Source organism: Mus musculus, chromosome Y (genome assembly GCF_000001635.26).
Source record: "Mus musculus strain C57BL/6J chromosome Y, GRCm38.p6 C57BL/6J".
NCBI classification, from domain to species: Eukaryota; Metazoa; Chordata; class Mammalia; order Rodentia; family Muridae; genus Mus; species Mus musculus.
The window spans coordinates 43946486-43953543 of NC_000087.7; positions in this window are offsets into that span (position 1 = coordinate 43946486).

Here is a 7058-nt window from a genome sequence, read left to right on the forward strand (position 1 = left end):
TCCATTTTGAATCTGAATCTTTCAAGTGGGAAAAGTCACCGTAAACCTGGCACACACTTATATAAATATTCTGCAACTTATATGAAAGACATGGAAGAAGAAAGTTTGTTTTCTTTGCCTGTTTGCCCTCATTGGGAAGCCCATTCCTTCACTGTCAATACAGGCCATTTTCAGTATTCCATAATACACTGGAGACTACCTGAGACAATCCACCTCATTGACTGAATAACTATGAGGTTCTTAGAATATCAGTTGGTAGACAGCTATTGTTGGATCACACCCTGTAATTCACTTTAAAGTATATTTAAACTACATTTAAAGTATATTATATAACAAAATATTATAAATGATAAAATATATTACATATAAAATAAATTATATATAATATATACACCATAGTTTTATAAAATTATGCATATATATAATTTGTGCTGTATGTTTTGTTTCACCCGAGAGCAGTGACACATAATAGGTAAAAGAGTCAGCCTCACACTCAATCTCAACTTCGTACTGTATGTAAAATAATTCACAAGGGCATGTAAGAACAAAAAAGATTTAGGAAAATTGGAGTATATGTATGATTAAGAGAGTTAAGAGTTCTAGATTTCATGGAAGAAATATTCATTCTAAGAGAAATAATTGATCCTCACTAAAATTAAGAACTTTCACGCTGAGCTGGATGGTGGTGGTGTGTGTTTTAAACCCAGAACTTGGGAGACAAAGGCAGGTGAGTTTGTGGTAAACATGCTGTACAGATTGATCTTGAGGAGAGCCAGGGTTATGCAGAGAAATTGTATGTTAAAAAAACAAAGAAAACAAACAACCCCAAAACAAAAAATAACATAGAAAATATTTTTTTTTCTGTAGCAGTTCCTGATTCAACAGTGAAGAAGCAATCTAAATCAATTATAACCCAAAAGGCAATATCTCCCAGAGTATATTTTTCACTGTTACAGTCCAGGTTACACAATGTATACATAAAGGAAAGGAGTTATACTTAACCAGATAAACTAGTCAGGTGGTTAGCTTGTAGATGGCCAGCATTACAACACTGTAAAGTGTCTTCTTCCATGGGTTAGCATAGCCCATTCTTCCTTAGATAAATACATTTGTATATCGTCAAATATTAACATTCCTGAAGAAGAGAAAGGACTTGAATTTAATACTGAGGCAGAAGCAGTTGTTGTACCTGTCTGTGAATCATGGCAGGCTGCATACTGAGGAAATTATCAGTAACGAATTTAGGTGGAGAAACTGGGATAACCAGAGGTAGGCAAGTGGACCAGATAATTGGTTGTAAAATATCCAGTTTCCACTCTGATCCTGACAAGTCTAGTCGCCTGGAGATCAGTAAGGTTGAATGTACCAGAGAACACTAGTGGTCTTAGCAGCAGGAAAAATCAAAAATGAGACTGCCTGAATTCAAAAGGGAAATGTTAAAATAAAATAAAACAATAACAAAAAGCAATCTGACTTTCTCCAGCCCCTCTATGGTCCAGTAGCCTCCATGGCTATTTAACACCAACAAACCACTAGTAAACACTAGTGTTGGGCAGATTTGTGTGTTGCTATAAAGCTGCCTTGATCATTTGCTTTCTTGGGTGTTATCCTTCATGAAGTTATTTCTCTCTTTTCCTTCTCTGTAAAATATATAAGACTAAACTTAAAAGCATTTTCTGAAGTGATACATGAGTTCCACCCTCTCTATATAAGATCTGTTTACCATGAGTCAGCCAAAATAAACTCTGCCTGACATTCTTAGGTTGGATTCTGAAAGAGGTGGTTTCTGTTGTCACTGGGGTGTCACTTAGTTCCCCATTCACTAGCAGCACCTAGAACATGGCACTAGGGTACAAAGGCCAGTGGAAGTCCTCCTCTCTCAACTCATGGATGTATTTTCATAAAAAAGATATTAATCCCAGCATCTATTCCACCTCTAGAGAACATGAATGCCAGCCTAGGCTCCTATACCTAACAAAACTCTCAATCACCATAGACGGAGAAAACAATATATACAAAGACAAAGCCAATTTTACACATAATCTTTCCTTAAATCCAGCCCTACAAAGAATAATAGGTGGAAAACAACAACACAAGGAGTGAAACTACACCATAGAAGAAACAAGAAAGTAATCTTACAACAAATCCACAAAAACATGCTTCCACCTCTAAGAATAAAACTAATAGAAAGTAACAATCACTTTACCTTAATATCTATTAATATGAAAATTAATATTACCATCATAACCTAATTGAATGAAATTCAAAAATATGAGGAATTAGAAATTGTCCGTTTTTCATTATGTTGTTCCTAATTTGGTAAATAGGATTAATAAGTCCAATATTGTATAATCCATATATTCTTTCTTCTTTTTTGTACATAACACTGTATTGCTGTGTGCCACATAATGGTCTTGAAAACATGCTTCCCCTATCTCAGCCTCTGTATTAGTAGGATTGTTTATTTGATATTTTTACACTATACTATGGTTTTCAGAACAGCTTAAATTTTTCAAAACACTTTATAAACCAAAATAAATGTAGACAATTAATTTGGGAGGTGGCTTATAAGAGAACAGCAAAGAGTGAGACTAAAGGGTTTGCTTGATATTTATTATTATTGTATAAATTCTGAAGAGGACTTTATAAGTTACTATTATTCTAAGATGAATGCTTTTGAAAAAACATCACATCCAATGAAACTGAATTCTATCATCAACTAACTTCTGTGACACTCTCCAAGCAGAACAATTCTTCATTGAAACAGTTGATCAATGACTTCATGGATAGACCATCTTAATAAACACCCATTCCTTAAGTGAATGTACCCTGTTACCTGTGGCCTGAGAATGACAACAATTACTCAAATCAAATAGCTTTGAACATAGCAGGAAATTAGTATCCAAAAATCATGCCTACAGTTCATTCCTTGCCACAGCAGATATGTCAACTCTACCCTTAGTACTATGAAGGTAAAATACTTTGGTGATGTGAGGGACATTCAAGTACAGCCTTATTACAATGAAATCCAGTGTCCATAAATTGTTCTTCTTTTTTTCTTTTTGTTTTTTTTTTGTATCACAGTAAGCCAAGATTTTTTTTTAATTTTACAATTATTATATACTTTCTTCGTATACATTCCAAAAGTCCCCTCCTGCCTCCCCCCTTACCTCTCCTTGATCCCCAACATACCTACTCCCACCTCCAGGCCCTAGCAGTACCCTGAGCTGAGGCATATAACCTTCACAAAACCATAGGCCTCTTCCCCCACAGATGGCCTACCAGGCCATCTCCTGCTACACATTCAACTAGAGACATGAGCTCTGGAGGTACTGGTTAGTTAATATTGTTGTTCTTATTTAGGGTTTCAAACCATCTCAGTTCCTTGGGTACTTTCTCCAGCTCGTCCATTGGGAGTCCTGTGTTCCATCCAATAGATGATTGTGAGCATCCACTTCTGTATTTGCCATTCACTGGACTATCCTCACACAAGACAACTTCAGGGTCCTGTTAGCATAATCTGTAAGTCAAGAATTTTAAGATCTCCTAAAAACACAACAAACAAACAAACAAACAAACAACAAACAAACCAAAAGACTATTTATGTTCACCAAAAAAACTAATAGTGATATATTATTTTAATATATCATACAGTTAATATATTTGGATTTATTTAAAATTTATGAGAAAAAAGTATTTTCAGTATTGCTGCAGACAAATATATAAATAAGACTAATCATTGATTGTTGTTTCTATCAAACAACATTTTTAATATTCATTGTTATTGTTACAATATTTTAGAAATATTAAGGAACATGATAAAAAATGGAAGGTTTGATAGGTTTTGAGTGGGCATCAGCTGGAGGAGTTGTGGTACAAAATAAAAAGAAGAATGTGATGTAAGTCTGTTTACTCAAAATATGTTTTTAGATGTTAACAAATTCAGATAAATTGAAATTATGTATATTTTATCATAATGCAATAAAAATTAAATCAAAACATATTTCTAGAACTGGTGGGATTGCTCAGCAGTTATGAGAACGGGCTATTATTTTACAGTTCCTGAGTTCAATTCCCAGCAACCACATGGTGGCTTACTACCATATATAAAGTGATCTGATGTCCCCTTCTTTCATGAAGGTGATCCCATAAGAAGAGGACTCATACATTTTAAAAATGATAGACTTAAACACATTAAAATGGTTCTATAATTATTATTATTATTATTATTATTATTATTATTATTATTATTATTATGAAAGTGTCTAACTACTTCCTTTCATTTCTTTCCACCAAACCAGCCTTGGAAATCTAATGCACAAGTAGGAAAACACTGCAAGTAAATGGGCGGAATGCTCTTGGATACATGAAATACACACTAGACTAGTTGAAAAAAATGGAAAAACTAGCTGTTAAGGGCAACTTTTGGTTGGGCAGTGGTGGTTCATGCCTTCAATCACAGCACTTGGGAGGCAGAGGACAATGATTTTTGAGTTCAAAATCAGCCTGGTGTAAGTTCCAGGACAGACAGTGCTACACTGAGAAACCCTGTCTTGAAATTTAGTAATAATAATAATAATAATAATAATAATAATAATAATAATAATAGCACCTATTCTATGCGGAGGACCAGGCACAAAGCACCCACATTGTGGCTCATAACATATGCACAATCACAGTTTCAGAGAAACAGTGCTCTCTTGCGGCCTCTGTAGGCAACAGAGGCATAAGTGAGAGAGAGGGGCTGCTCAGCCTAGCACATAAGTGAGAGAGGGGACCTGGGCAGCCTAGCATATAAGTGAGAGAGAGACCCTGCCCAGCCTAGCACATAAGTGAAAAAGAGGGCCTGCAAGGACTAACATCTAAGTGAGAGAGAGGTCCTGGGAAGCCTAGCACATAAGAGAGAGAAGGGCCCTGGGCTGTGTAGCACATAAGAGAGAGAGAGAGAACATGTGAAGCCTAGCACCTAAGAGAGAGAGAGAGAGAGAGAGAGAGAGAGAGAGAGAGAGAGAGAGAGAGAGAGAGAGAGAGAGAGAGAGAAAGAGAGGACCTGCCCAGCCTAACGCCTAAGTGAGAGAGAGGGCCTGAGCGGCCAAGCACATAGGTGAGAGAGAGAGGGCCTGCACTGCCTAGCACACTCTTCTATCAAGCTGAGGACTAGGAAAGTAGAGAGAGGAGAGTACCAGAGGTTGTAGGAAATATGCATGTTCCCTTCTGAACTCTTAGGGCAGCATAGACTCTTCTGGTGTGCATGTGTACATGCAGAAGTCCACATTATTAAATGTTTATGCACATAAATAAATAAAAAACCAAAAATGCTTACAAGAGCCTCTACAGCTGAAATTAAGTAGAGCCATTTGCTGTATTTCATATGTTACATATTTGTTCTGGATTTTCAAGTTTGTAAGCACTTGTCAACCAACAAACTGGAAATCATTTGTCTTAAAGCCAGTAGATTACTCCCACCTTCTAAAATCTCCCTTCAAAGTACTTGGTATTCCGTGAACGCATGCGCAGGGTGTATTCAGCCAATCAGAACAGTTCTTTGGTGAGACCTATTTGCTCCAGCTGGCATCACAAAGGATCCTCTGAGGCTTCTGTCCGGGTGTGGCCCCTGACAACGGTTTTTTTTTTTTTTTTTTTTTTTTTTTTTTTTTTGCCATTGAGGAGCTAAGCACAGAAGGGTGCGGTTGGGAAGGTGTTCTCCTCTTAGATGAGCTGTAAGTGATAGTCTGCCCTGATCAGGGTTGTTGGACAGTTAATCGAGGTGTGACAGGGTGGGGAATCTCAGGCCCAGGAGGCCACTATGTGAGGAAAAGCCTCCTGATCGCCATTTTCTGTGGAATCTGAGGGTGAATGGAAGGTGGAGGACCGTATTCATGGAAGAGGATCGAACAGGTCAGGGCCATAGAGAATTGGGAACCCTTGGAAGAGAAAAGCTTGGGGCCTGGGGATAGGATCAGAGAACCAGCCACAGGACTGTGGGTCAGGGAACAGGGAGCCATTGGTGAGATGCCTTGGCGATTGTCCTGTGTGATGTTCAGGATCCCTTAGAAACACACTGAGGATTCCTCCCTCCTCATTGTCTTCTCTATGGTGTGTTCCTTTGGTATAGACTGTATGAACATTGCAGACAGTAGAATGGCATAGGAAGATGAATGAAAAGAAGAAGAGGAGATATTGTAAGAGATTCATAAGTCATTGGGGATGGATTCTGACCACAGATCGTTCTGTCTCAGTCTCCCATGTATTGGGATTAAAGACTTGCACCACCAAGTTCAGCTTTTTCTCTCAGTTTAGTTTCTGTAGGATGGGATCTATCTTTGTAGTTTCAGCTGGCCCGGCTTGGCCTGGCCTTGAACTTAGAATCTTCAGATGTTTGAAATCCTCGGCTTCCCCAAATCCCTAATTTCTCCAATATAAGGTCTTTCTGTGTGGGTGGTGGTGGTAGTTCATGTTTTTTTGTAGACTTAGTGGTGGATCTTTTTGATATGAATATACAGTTACCATGTTCTTTATCTTTCTGGATAGAACTGTGAGTTTACGTTACACTGAGATAAACTGGTAAACAGAATTGCTGATGTTTTGTTTAAAAATATTCTGTGGGAGATAGGACCAAAATTCAGATGCCTCAAAGGTTAAAGGATGTTGCTCATCATTTTTTTGGGAGGAGGGGAGGACTCATATGTTGAAGGTTGGCCAGTTTTTGTCTCTTTTTAAACTGAGAAATGGCAGATTGATAACTTAGGTTCTAAAGGAGGTTTTTAAAGAAGTGAGTTAAAGAAGTTTTTAAAACAAGTTGTGAGGGAGAGGGACATGATAAATGGGATACACGGAGGAAATGGTACGGGTAAGTGTATATATATATATATATGCATCACCATATTGAATATGTACACAGAACTCTCTGATAAAGGCAATTGATTAAAAATATACATGTTAAGTAAAAAAGAAATGATCTTTCATTGAGCTAAAATAATTATTTGATGTTTTGTTATTTTTAATTATTTAAATGATAATTTTTAATCAGGTAACTAAGTTCTTTTTTTTTCCTTTTT